We start from the raw sequence: 14488 nt of genomic DNA, 5'->3' as shown, positions 1-14488 counted from the left end.
GTTAAAGCAGCATTGGGTGCCTAAAAACGCTGACTAGGTAGGAAGCTCACAAGGGTGAAATAGAGCCACTCTTCCTTTTTTGCCTTTGAAACCTTTCAATGGTCATTTTTGACAGCTTGTGTTTCAAGTATACGTTTATGTAATTTACAGAGCCTGAGGGGGAGAGAGAGAAAATACCAAAAGGTATCATTTTGCAATCTTCTCTCTCGCCGGCAGTGTCTCATTTGTCCCATGCTTCAGTAGACATCTGTGTGGAAAGCTGATCGTCCCAGGAGACTTATTGCTAAGATCATTTAGAAGAGGAAACAGGTGAGGTGGGTTAAGACAGAGGCAAAGAAGAATGTGAACAGTCACAGTTGTTGTTTGTGGGTGGCCTGCTTTTGGCCAGAGTAGGCAAAATTGTATATATGACTAATTTGATGTCAAAATAACATTATACTCTATATCTCAATGTAGTTGTCACGTGCAAATATACACAGCTATATACTGTAAATGCACCGGGTGGTTCTTGGCCTCCACCAAAATCCTTTAATGCACGGCTAGCCGTGGATTATTCCTTACTTGTTTTCTTGGTATAAACAAATCACATTTTAATCTGTTGTGCATTGACAATTCAATTTGTTGATTGCTCCCCCCCCCTTCTCTCTGCTGTTTAAAAAAAGTCATGTCGAATGTGTTAATTCGACAAGATGAGTCCTGTATTCAGCCCAGTGGAGTGAATAATGAAAATTAGGCGATAAAACTTTCAGCAGAATTACTTTGCTGAAATTGCTGAACAGATGTGTCATTTTAATGAAAATCCACAGCTAGGCTCCTCTCTTCTCTCCCCGCTGGCGGATGAAATTATTATCCCCGTGGCGGATCCTTCTTTCGGCGGTAAATGCGCATGCAGCCATTCCCATTTAAAGGGGGAAGATGGGCCGATGAAGGGTGGAGTAGAGGGGTGAAGCAGTCAACTTGTCAAATGCCGTAAATCGATCTCTCTACTGCTCACGTTAACGGTCTTCTCCAGCAATTCATGAAGCTGCATTGTTGTGTCAAATCCCAAAGAGGACTTATTAAAATGCAATAATCTCCTATTTAAACTGAAACAATAACCATTAGAATTCCCTCGGACGTAAAACGGGAGCGCGAGGCTCCATCTGCCGTGAATGATTAGAGCTTTGATGAGGGAATTTCATTTACAACACTCAAAGAGTCGAAATCAGAGCCAATGTGTCCTCTGAGGTTTACTACCATCTTTCTCATTTCCTTTTCGCTCTCTTTTATATGACAAGTCACTAATCCGCTTATTTTATTTGTTTGTTCATTTTTAAGTGTCTCCGCTCGCAGCCATTTCACTAAACACACAGTCTGATATCAGCTTAAACATCATATCGCTTCCTTAAAACCTATAGACGACTTAGGAAGACGTAAACAACGCTGGTCCAGAAGAACCTCTTGTTTAAGTTTGAACAAAACACAACCAACGTAACATTTATAACCAAATCAAAATGATAAACAAACTTCTTTACGATTTAATTATATATGTGAGATTTAAAAAGTGAAAGTTTTCAGAAGTTCTGAACCAATGTTTACATCTTGCCAAGTGGTCTATAACTCAAAACTAGAGGTTGTGACCCAAGTAGTATTTCCTATCAATGTAGAACTGTATGTACTTTGGGGAGTAGATATTCAGGTATGAGTATTACCTATGAAATTTCATTGTATTTTAATTTGATTAAATAAACAATTTGGTTGTGTAACTTACGTTAAGTTTAGCAAAGTGGTTATTCTACTGGTAAATCAAAATAATACATACTTTTAACTTGCTAGCAAATGTAGTTTACTTATTTCTTTTGCTTATCAGAAATAATCTAAAGGGACTTTATCTATTCTTAGCAGGTATCTACCGGAAGTTTAATTTGGGCCACAGAAGCGTGCAGTCGCAGTAGCGTTTGTTTATGTTGTTGCATTGAAACTGTATATAGAGACACCATAAAGTCATAACACTCTTCCCTGTTGTAAACTGGCAATTGTTTGCATGTGCTTGTGTTTCTGTGAAGACTTTCTCTATTAATGCCCATTAGGTCTGGTTGTGGTGTTTGGATCTTTTAAAAATAATGACGGCCTGCCGCTGCGCTCTTAGCAAAACATGCAGGTTTCTAATCAGGCGCCAGCAGAGAGTGAAAGCGTCAGGAACTGTGGTGTCAGTGAAATGTACAGCGTGTGAGATGTTGGCCTGCTTCTCAAGGGAGAAAGTATAACACAAGCAGAGCCTGTAATGTTAATTTTATAAGGCACATTGGAGGAAACAATCCACGTTACTGCAGACACAGCCTTTCAGTTACTGGCTCATTTCTCGATGCCCCTTAAGGTGTGAAGAGAAAGGGTGTGAAGGAACGAGAAAGTTTTAATGATGTTTGCCGTGTTGCAGCAAACCTGAACCTGCTTTCAGGCTCCTCTTATGACCTGTGCAGTGTTAATGAGAGCTGCACATTGTGCTGCAATAGATTTTTTTGGCCTTTTTGGAAACTTTATTTGTCGCCAAACAGTAAGCTGCTTATTGTACACTTTTTCATTTTAATGTGCTGACGGCAAAATCTTGATGATACCGATTTTTGCTGCTGCCCAATGTATTTTATGACTGATTGCTAAGATGATGGCCAATATATTGTATGATATCTAGATGTGAAATAGTATAATAAAATATATTGTCTAATATTATTTAGTATTTTCAAAAGTGGCCAAATCATACAAGCAAAACAATAACAATGGTATTATGTCCCATAGTAGTCGTTGGTATGCCATGCATCCCTAATTGTAAATCTTTATGACGTCTATATCTTGCGCTCATGATCTGTTGTTAAACCAGCAGGCCGAGTGATCACATTTTACTCGTCTCAACATTTTTCCTAAAGGCTTTGAAGTTACTGAACGTAGATGATGCTCCTCTCATATCTAGATCATGAGCACACAGGTGCGGCGTTTAATGGAGGCCCAGGATAGCGGATACGCTTCTCGATGTGAACGACATTGTGCCGTAAAGACCCAGCGGTGCTTCATCAAACACATCCTTGCAAAACAGGGCCAGCCATTCCGCTTCCGTGGCTAAAGTGGACCAGGTGTAATGCTAAATATATATTAAAAAGTGGCTTACGCTGCAAAGCAGCTCGGACTCCCTAGGGATAACGCTGTACCTGCTACTGATCTAACCACCCTGAACCATCTATTTAGATCGGAGAGAGAAACCGAGAGAGCTAGCGCTTTGCTTGTAATGCATGAGGCTCTGGTTAGTGTAGCACCGTTGAGACCGGCTGTAATGAGCTGAGAGGTTAAGGAAGAGGCAAAGCAGTCCCCAATGGTGTCATTCAGGTATGGATGGGCGAGAAGATCCAGGGAGTCTCCAGGGGTCTGGTTAGGGCAAACCTGTGAGCACTGCATGCTTTATAGTTTCCCTGAACATAGAAAATGATGTTGTGGCATTTTGAAACGCGCCTAATTGGCAGGGAAAGGAGGCAGAGGATGGGTTTGGAAAATTGCCGCTGATGGTCCTCAAATGCTGATAATGCTGTAGGTACTCTTTTGGATGGTTAGGGTAAGGAGACACAACATTTTTTTCATTCACTCATCTGTTGTTGTTGCAATGCTTTGTTGTTAAACAAAAATTGTGATGTGAAGATTCGTAATTCTCGATGACAACATTGATTGTACAATTTTTTTTTTACATTTTTAATCACCCGCTCTCCAGCAAGTCTACCATGATCAAAATTTGAAGAAAACACAATCATAATAGTTTTCTCTGTTAACAATGCCGAACGCTTGCCACAGTTTTTCCCATTCAAATGACTTGGATGCTTTATTATATTAAACCTAATTATAGTCTAGGAGATTTTGATGTTTGACAACATAGCACATCTTATATTCATCGCATCTTCGCACACGTTCCCCAATCCGCCACGGTCAACAAGTTGGTCTGTACGTTCTCTGCTTGCTAATCAGCCGCCATCATTTTCTTTTCCAATTACATCATGAAAATGACATTTTAAATCCTCCCAGATAAGCCACAAAGCCGAGCTCGAATTTAGCATCGCGTCAGGAAACAGTCCATCAATATCAGCACACGACCCTCTATCTCTTCTCCGCACATCATCAGTCTATTCCTCATCTGTTATTCTCACTGTCTGTTCATTTGGCGTTGATGGGATTTGGCAGGGTCACAATGGGGAGTCAGCGTGAGTTTATCGTCTGTTTGTGGGTCGATGGCCCGACGTGGCTTTAAAGCGTTCCTAATAAAATTATTGTGGGAGATGAAACGATGGCGGTAAGGAGGAACGAAAACTGAGGTGGGGCTGTAGCGCCGCTATTAAGTTGTCCGTAGTGTTTTGAAAAACGGTGTAAGTTATAGAAAGTGACAGGAAGTGACCTATTTCTGGAGCTTTCACAGGAAGGAGCGACGCTTGTGAACGTGAGGGGAGACGTTTGAAAGTGATTTATTCAAAAAAAAGAATCGTGCTGACTCTGAATCTTAAAAGTGTTTATTTTTTCATTAGGTGAAACTGTAAAACTGAATTCAGTGTGAATGCATTCGTTAGTATGTATAATGCATCACAATCTGAATTTAAATCACCCCTCTAATTTGAGTTAAATACAAAACACAGATGTGTTTACCTTCACCTTGTAGAGCGCCATGACGCCTGTGTTGTCCTCACTAATGTTCTCCAGGGTAAGTGAGGTGTGTGTCCAGTCAGAGTAGTCCTGCTCTTCTCATTAGCTTAATGAATTAGCACAGAGAGAGCAGCACACTTAGGACCTATTAGATTGGCAGCGGCTGATGCACATTAAAATGAGAGAGACAATTAGCGGTTGACTCAATGCCAACAGGATGTGGGAGGAGTGATTGTAGAAACATTTTTACTGGATTTTGTATCCCAAATGTTTAGGTCAAGGTTATGACCGGTTAATTTGAGAGAATTACCTGCGAATCTGGCAACGCATTTAAATGAGAAGGCTGACATTAGCAAAACTACGTGTATATAGTAAGACGCTAACATTGAATCTATACCAATCCTGCTGTATGTTACCGAGATCCTGCATGGACAATGTAGGATACATGCAACTTGTGTATTGTTTTCAGTGCAAATATCTAATCATTTTTTAATGTACTCTTATTATTAAACAGAGACATATATTTGAGAAACAAAATGGTTTAAGAAGCATCAAAATTACGTTTATGCTTGAAAATTCTGCCAATGGGGTAAGAGAAAAAAACTTAAGTTCACCTGAATTATGTTGATAAATCATGATGTTCATCTAAGATTTTTGATAGTATATAGTGTGCATATAATATATATTATTATTGTTATTTGTATTATTATTAAAATAACAGTTAATTATATAAATTATATACTTTTAATTATATTTTATTTAATTTGTAATACATATAAATTGAAAATGCAATATATATATATATATATGTGTAAATATATAAATATTTAATTCATATTAATAATTTTTTTTATTAACTTATTTTCTCTTACAGAAAGCCATATGAATTTCACACATGTGAAACATGGTCATGCAACTTTCTAGTGTGAATTTAGTGTGTTTTAATTCCCTCGTGAAACCCATGTTATCACATGTGAAACATGGTGACATGTAACAACGTGTTAAATTGATGTAGTTTTTCTGTAGGCCAAGGGTTTTGGCATAAACTGAGTTTGTGGAATTCAGTTCCTTAAATTGAATTATTACCTTTTAAACAATCACAAACTACATTCATATGGCTTTTAAAGTGACAAAAAAAAACTTGTCCTGCTTGACGAAAACCAAATGTACACCAAAATAAACCTCATCACGCTGGCAAAGCAGGATGTGGAGAGGGGCGTTGACCTGGGAGGATGACATGAATTCTCCTGACGCAGATGGAATGAAAGAGATAAGTGGTGGTGACAGGATTGAGTGATGTTCCGCCATGGCATCGTGACTTTCTACGACACTAAATCAACATCGTTGTCAAACACACCCCTCAATGACCTAACCCCCTTTGAACCCCAATAATACGGCAAATGGGAGCTCTAATTCTTCATTAACTGAATGCAGGGAGGAGGTAGTGCTGCTAATGTCATTTTCTGCCCGCTGCCTGTTTTAAAGATTCCAGTAACCAGCCGTTTACAGTTGAGTAGGCAGGAATTGCTTTTTCTCTGTCTCACTCGCTCTTTCCCACCTTTTTCACCCCCTCCGCTTTTTTTCTTTCCAGCCTCATAATTGGTGACATGAAGGCAGTTGAAGCTAGTGGCGCTTAAAGCCAAACTTATTGCCTTGGTTATCTTTAATGACTTGAAAATATATTGGATGGTTAATAAGCACAGGGGTTATCAATTCCTCTAATTAGGCGGGTGCTCCCGTAAGAGAGTCTGCATTAAACAGACCCAAAGATGAACCGAGACGTTTGCTGCAGACAGATGGGGATGTTTGTGTTTGAAGACGCGTTTCTTTTTAGTTGTATGTGAAGATTACGACCTTGGTTTCTTTTTGGTCCTCCTCTGAGTCACAGACGGCTGCATTTGTATTTCATGAAAACTGTCGCAGTGTAGTGGTGGTCAGTTGGTAGGAGATTGTTTATTAATTTCATAGAGACCTGATGGGCATCCCATTGAGAAGATTAAGGGATGCACCAGGGGGTTGATCTAAAATGGTCACAGTGTTTTCACTTGTATCTAGAGTTGAATACATACAAGGAAAATGTTAATCTTTGTCATCATTTATTCACCCTCAGGTTGTTTAAAACCTGTAGATACTCTAGTTTGAGTGGAACACAAAAGAAGATATTTTGAGAAATGTTTTGTCTCCATACAATGGAAGTCAATGGGTGCCTGTGGTGTTTGGTCACAAACATTCTTCAGAATATCTTTTGTGTTATGCTGAAGAAAGAAAGTCATACAGATTCAGAATGACATGAGGGTGAGTACATTATGCAAGATTTTTTATTTTAAGGTGAACTTTTGCCTTAAGTCTTGAATAAAAGCGTTTACAATAGTTAGGACTTATTAAGAAAGGTAGCAGTTTCCTATTAAGGTGAAGTTGTGTTTTCCATTGTGTTGGGTTGTTAGGGGAACTCTGTGGCGGTACGTGTGCGAGCATGACTGATGTGCATTAGCCTGACTGACATTAGCAAACGATGAAGCACGAAATGCCAGTTGATTTATTTTCGCCGGGGTTTCAGAGCCAGCGTGTGCCACCGGCAAATTTATTGCCAAACGTCACTTTCACATGATGGGTTTGTAACAAATATCCGCTGCATATTGTTAAATTAATCTTCCATTTAAAATTAATGGAGTTAGACTCCCCGGTTTCAATGTAATTTGGTGTTCACGGGCAGAGAGACACGCGCTCTGCATTCAGGATGAGGCAGGGCCAAACAGTCTAATCTTCCATCACCTTGAACCTAGAGAGGACGACGTTTTATCCTGCAGCTACTAATGAGATCCTGCTCCCCTTCACAAAGAGAGAGAGCGAGAGAGAGTGAGAGAGCGGGAGGGAGGGAGACGGGAGGAACTGTCGCAGTGGAGAGACGGAGAATTGGCTTTGCAAAAAAGTGCAGAAGTCGTCAGGCACACAGAGTTATGCCGGGAGAGAAAAGATTTTGTCAGCAATGTCATTTTATCCTGGAAAATTTCGTGCAGCTGTCTGACGTGACTGCTGTGTTTGTGAAAACAAGCGAAAGCCTGTTGAGATTAACTGAAATTCGGATCATTATTTTGAATCCACCCCACAGACCCCTGGTCTGGAATAAACTAAATCTTGTCAGAACGTCTTATTGCTAGCCTGCACTTTACCTTCCGTCGTGTCGCACTTTCCAGATGTAGTGTTGTCATGGCATTTCGCTAATGAGGCTCCCACGTTTGCAGGGTAGCAGAAAGGAAATATCCTGAACTTTTTATTGTTATTTCCAATATGGTTATGGAAGCCAGGTGTGTTCATTTGTCTATGCAATAACCCATGGTGTAGCTATCATTGGTATTTGAAGCAAAAAGCCACAACAAAGTCTTAGTTTTCTTAGGTCAGTTTTTCCTTGTAATTCAAAAGTGCTTGTAAATATTTCATGGCCGTGTCTCAAAACCTATTGAGCCTATTTTTGGGCATTGCATTTGGGCATCAAAAGGTCATGCTTTCTGGGTTGGCAGATTTCTAGGTTTCATCATAGTAAGAAAGTAAAGATGCTTGTGTAACTTTGAGGAGGATATATTGACAGAAATGCAATTATATACTTAACTATTTCTTCAGACTTGTATAAAAAGACCTTACATAATGAAGCGTTTTTTATTACCTTAGAATGAGCTATTCGTATCTACATACACCGCAGGTCCCCTTACATCATGTCTACACCGGACCTGACTGGCGCGACGCAACACGAAAAAAGATATTAGAAACGCATTAGAATACATTATAATTTTTTATTTTGTCCACACCGGATGCAGCGAGACGTTACAAACCCATCAAGAACAAGCAGGTTGTCATGTAGCGTCGCGCCTGTCGTGTCCCGTGTAGACACGGTGTTACATGGAATTCGCCACATTGTTTCTACAGTTGCCCCAAAACGGACAAACTGCGCAACAGAGCGTGTTACATGAATAAATGATCAAAGAAGCGAAACGTGACAACATCTCAGTTCTGTGTCAGCCGCCGTAGTGCTTTTAAGGGAGGGGGGGGGCTGGGGGTCGTAGAGTGAGCCATTGGTTGCAATTCCCAACCTCACCATTAGATGCCGCTAAATTTCATTCAATGGACATTTCAATTGTATTTCAACCCCCAAATAACTTGATTTCAGTGTTGTTGTGATGTAATGTAATTGATTAATATGATTACAAAACTGAGCCAGGAATCATGTATTCCACATACATCACAAAAAAGTCTTTGGAATTTTTGGCCCCCTTTAATAATCATTGTTAATTTAAACGGTAACATACAGGAACGCATAAACATATTGTATAGTGTTGTGGACTGCATTCATTGACACACTTTTATAGTACATGTGATTGTTTGTTGTTTTTTAAATGAAGCTGGTGTAGTATTCAGGGTTCTCTTTTTGTCTCCCCGGCATAATTAACCGTTGATGTAAACACTTGGATCAGGATCTCAATCTCCAGGCCAAATGTGTGGATTAGAAGACTTCTACAGTGGCATCACTGTTGTGCATTGGACCCGCATGCATTTCTATAACAGCGTGTCCTTTACATAATGTTGAAACACTTGCCTGATTGTTCACTTACACATCTACAAATTTGAACCCACACACGCCTGGGAATAATAGTCTTTTTTCTCTTTCCTTGGCATATGGTTAGGTATTTCTGTTTCTGGCAAACATGGAAGCACATAATAGCTGTGAAGGTGTGATGCCATTTTAGTTTAATTTGATATTGCCTGCCTTGTGTCTTCTGTTATCCATTCCCTATATCTTAAATGTGTTTTCACAACCAGAACTATGCTTTATTTTAATAACTGCAGAAGTAATCCACTCCCACACAAGCATACGTTTTTTATATTTATATAGAATAGAAGTATAGTAAAGATAAAGGAAACTGACAATATGTAGCGTTCCGTGTTATTTCAGATGGAAAGTGTCCATTGATTAGAAAATAAATTATAAGCTGACGTTATCGAAGATTAAAGATTCTGCTCGTGTTTCTGAAAATGGATCTGGCCAGTTCATTTCATATCCCTGCCTCCATCTCTCTCCCGTAAGTGATTTACTGAGAAGTTCTCAGTTATTAGATTTCAGCCGACAGACATTGTTGATTACTAAAAGCCCATTCAGACTGTCAGGTAGTTGTTTTGTTTTTTAATAGCCTTTTATGTTGTAAATGCATTAGACCGCTTTATATTTATACCCAAAGAGCTCTTTTTATAGTGTTGTGCACCCTCTTTGGATGGCCTCAAGAAGGAAAATTTGTCACATCAGACTGGGAAGTGTATACCACATGTGAAACAGGAAGAGGTGATTAGATGAAATGATGACATAATGTCTATTCCTCCTGTGTTGGCCCCATTCTTATGATGACGGCACGGTACCCACGACCTGTCACTCATCTGTAACTGTGGTTACCAGATAATGAGGACAGGAATTTTCCCCAGGTGTCAAGAATAACCAGGAATCTGTGTGCAGGGTCTATATGTGCTTGTGTGTGTGCGCGAGCGTGTGAGGGAGGGAGCCAGGATCCACAGGCTAGCTTGGACTTTGAAGTTCTTTAAAGTGGCAAGATCACGCTGGGCAGACTTCATCCCCCGAGTGAAAGAGGCAGCTTCATAGGCAACATCTAACAGACTACTACATCTCTGCTATTTATTAGTTAATTATTACTTTGAAGGTTTTTTTTCTTCTCCTCAAAGTTTTACTTCAAATAAATAGATCATGTAAAGCTGGATGACTGAAGTAATTGGGACTATTATACTGTAGTGTGCTGTGAATTGCACAAGTAACAGTAACATAGGGCCGGTGGCAAAAAGAAGCTGTGCAGACATTTTTTTAAACATTAGACATTTAAATTTAAACTTAAGTTTATCTATTAAAAAACATAGAAATAGATTTGCAAAAGTTGCAAGGTTGTCGGAAATGATATAAACAGAGAATAGTGTTTATAACATACAACCACTATATTTTCCTCTATTTTTACTCAATATTTTACTAAAATTACTTTATGAAGAGTTTGTTTGCAAAAGCAGATAACTCGGTTTTGACAAATTTTGAAAAATCATGTTTTTTCCTGTGTTTGTTTGTGTTCGTTTTTATTTTGATTAACGTATTATAATAGCAACCCAACTGCAGTTTGTTTGACATTAATTGGAATGCACAATAAAATTATAATATTAAAAATTTGTTTTTGCATATGAATTCTTCAAATAGACCATTTCAGCGACAACAACATAAACAAATGTTATGTAGCCCAAACTAAACTACGTAAACAAACTAAACTAGCTAAAATGAATATACAATAAAATATTAATACTCATATAAATTCATTTGGTTATGTGATAACTAAACACAGACCGGAAGTTAACTTCGGGCCAATGTGTGCGTCCGATGACTGTATAGGCATGTGTTCAAGTAAAATTATATATATTTTTTAATTCTGTGAACTACTGAAAACATTTCTTCCAAATAAAAATATTGCTTTTTATATGCATTTGTCTGCAGAAAATTGAAATGGGACAAACTGATCAAAATGACAAAAAGATGTGCTGTTCGCATTCATTCAAAAAGTAATGCCGTCCTTTAGAAGAGACGTCAAATCGAGGTCCTGACTCTCTGTGGTCATTAAAAAATCCCAAATTCCAAATTGGCCCTTTCGCCTCTATACATCATCATGGCCTCCTAATCATCCCCATATAAACTAATTTGCTTCGTAACTCTGTCTCCTCTACACCGATAAGCTGGTGTGTGGTGGGCGTTCCGGCCCAATATGGCTGCCATTGCATCATCCAGGTGGATGCTGCACATTGGTGGTGGTTGAGGAGATTCCCCCCTTTGAAGTAAAGCGCGTTGAGTACCCAGAAAAGCGCTATATAAATGTAATGAGTTATTATTGAAGAAAACAGATAATACTTCATAACTGGCAAAACTGGAGTGGTCTCTTCATTTTTTCTGCAACTGTATGTACAGAGAGTAGATACAAACATGCAAAGAAGTAAGAATATGCAGGGATCTAAATAAATATGAATTTACATATCAAACAAGTGGGTTTGTACAGATAGAATATATCAACAGAACCAATCTCATATCTGATTATTGTGGTGGACTGTGTTCTGTAGGGTATGCAACCAGGAAGAAGTTCAGAGTGTTTGTTCTGTGGGTTTGTCAGTGATTATTTTGTCTGATCTTGTCCTCAAACTTCAGATAAACCTGTCTGGGAGGATATACAGGAGGGAAACACGCTGATCTGTACATTTTGCCAAACAACATATTGTCAACTAAACTGATGGTAGTGAAGTAAGAATAGTCTGTTGAAGTTCCTATAGCTGATCGAATTGGAGCTCAAAAACACATTTCCTGTGTTCTTTTGACTCAATCCTTAAAATATTGAGATCTGAGTGATAAAATGTTTCCATAGTTTTATTTGCATGAAGTTCCCTTTATGCTGTAATAGCAAAGCATCAGTTGTATTTATATTTGGTAATCTGCACCATGTACTGGCCTTCATCTGAGATTGTGTCAGTGTTTTCCAATTGGAAAAGATTTAAGCTTCTGTCTGTATTCGGCATGCTTGTTGGAAGTTCTGCCAAAGACAGAAAACCCCTCTTTAATTCCCTCTATCTGGCCAGATCTCAACACAGGCTGTATTTCCCCAGGTCCAGCACTGTAAAGAGCTGGGCTGAGGAGAGCTATGTGTGTGCCAAGACTTGGTGGCATTGATCCCCTCACAGTCTCCTCAAGGGGGTGTTTTAAACGGCAGATTGGCAACACATGACGCGTTTCGAATGGAAAGCCTTGGAGAGGTTGCCAAGTCTGAGCCCTGAATAGTTGAAAAGCAATGAAAAGTTTGTTTCAGGGAATAAATGTGAGGGCCACTGGAACCGTTGCCACATGCAGGGCTCATTCAAGGCCCTACTGTTGCTATACTGGTTATGGATGCTATTTTATGCTTCATTTTTCACATCTCTACCGGCTAAAAACAACAGGAGGGAGAGAAGGAAAATAGGGAGAAAAGAAGATGGTCTGTTTTTGGTTTCAGTTTCACATCTTACTGTTTTCATAAAATAACATAAAATCGGTTAAAAAAAGGATGACATGTTGTACACTGTTAGAAACAACTCTAGGATTTACTTTTTGTGTGTTAATTTGCACAAGTTTTGCACACAAGCAGTTTGAAAGCCAAGTACAAATCCAAATTAAAATGTATATATTTTCAATATGAACATTTGATTGCACAAAAAATATAAAGCCCAAGATGAGTCATCAATACTTTTTGGCGGATGTTTTTTGTAACGTTGGTATTTTGCCTTTTTCTTAGAATTCTATTTGGATGTTTTGGGAAGTCATTGTTTACCCAGTTTACTTTGTGGCTTATTTTTATATTTTTATAAAGTTATATTTTGGGGCTATGGCAGTTATGTTTCTGTCAAGTTGACAAATATGACATTTTTGTATACTCATTTAGCCTTTTTTTAATTTGGAAATGTTTTGCTCATTTTGGGGTTACCATGCCCCCCCGGAAAATATATATTGTCACACTAGTATACAAAGTTATCATGTATTGACTAAAGGCCACAGCTACTTTCATGGGATCTATAATCGGTTCTGGATAATTTGAAGGTAAATCATGTAGTACTAGCGTATGAGACAAAGGCCATCAAACCCAAGCCTCAAGTCTACCTTCCTGGTTTCCATCTTTTTCCACAAGAGATAGAGAGCCTGTCATGTTCTCAGCTAGCTAGGGGCTCTGTTTATGAGTTTCAGCTGAGCTATAAAACGTCTACCCCACTCTCCCAACGTGACAGAGTCTTTCCACTCGGAGCTCGAGCCAAGCTGAGCTCTGCGCCGTCGGCAGCCGCCGCGGCATCTGTGCGGAGCGAGAAACCGGGTAAACTTGTCAACAGGGGGTTGACACTGCATAATGATCTCTGCTGGAGAAACGTGCCGGCTGAGAGAGATCGTCTTAAATGTCTGGGTTGTCAGCGGACATGTTGAGCAACAAGGAGGGTTATGATGGAAGTGATTCTTTGCCTTAATTCCCATTAATTTCCTTCCACTCAATTTGAAGCGCTCACCCCCCTCGCTCCTTTCCTGGGGTTTCCATAGATGACGTATTTAATCACCACTTACACCACTATGATCAGTCTGCTGCTATATTTCACTTAAATTAGACGTAACACAGACTTCAGAGTTCAGAAAAGACAATTTTACATGCTTATAAGCAGACAATGTTTACTCTCTTAGGGATCCGAGATCTCATTTCGGGGTGGAAGAATGGCTGGAGGTTTGAGTAAATTGCGTTGCGTAAATTGCATTGCCCCAAAATGTTTTTTCTGAGTATCCCACGTAATTAGTTTTAAGAAGAGACTTGGGTAGCTAAAGAAACCTGATGAAACTTCCAAAAGGCGTTTAAGAGAAGAGAGACAGAAAAGAAAAAACACGTTATAATTCGAGCCGGAGGGGATGTCCCCAAAGAGGAAGTGGAGATTGCGTTGCGCAGTGTGAACAACTGCTTCTCGCCTTACTCTTGGATCAAAGAAAGACGAGAATGCCATTGAAACATTTATGAGTTGTGACCGATCTGGTCGGAGGGAAACATTTAGCGTCTGTAGCACACAAAGACTTGTCCAAGGACAGGCGGACGGCCAATGCAGATACACACAGCTGGTCAGGATGCACTTTCCAGCTGATTGTTTTTGTTCTTTGAAACAAATGCCTGAGTTCTGTGAAGAGCATAAGCCTACGCGGTGAATCGCCACAGGGTGACAAATAGCACCTGCTCTCCATTTGCCTGCTCTTCTTTCGTCTCTTCTGCTTCCT

The 14488-nt window shown here is 39.4% G+C and overlaps 1 protein-coding gene across 8 annotated transcripts in view; it reads left to right on the top strand.

Moving 5' to 3' along the window:
* auts2a (activator of transcription and developmental regulator AUTS2 a) overlaps positions 1-14488 on the top strand; it is a 278605-nt gene that overhangs the window by 135106 nt on the left and 129011 nt on the right. The window lies entirely within an intron of this gene.

The sequence above is a fragment of the Triplophysa dalaica genome, chromosome 22 (assembly GCF_015846415.1).
Source record: "Triplophysa dalaica isolate WHDGS20190420 chromosome 22, ASM1584641v1, whole genome shotgun sequence".
Lineage (NCBI taxonomy): Eukaryota > Metazoa > Chordata > Actinopteri > Cypriniformes > Nemacheilidae > Triplophysa > Triplophysa dalaica.
This window is presented reverse-complemented; position numbering and strand designations above follow the sequence as displayed.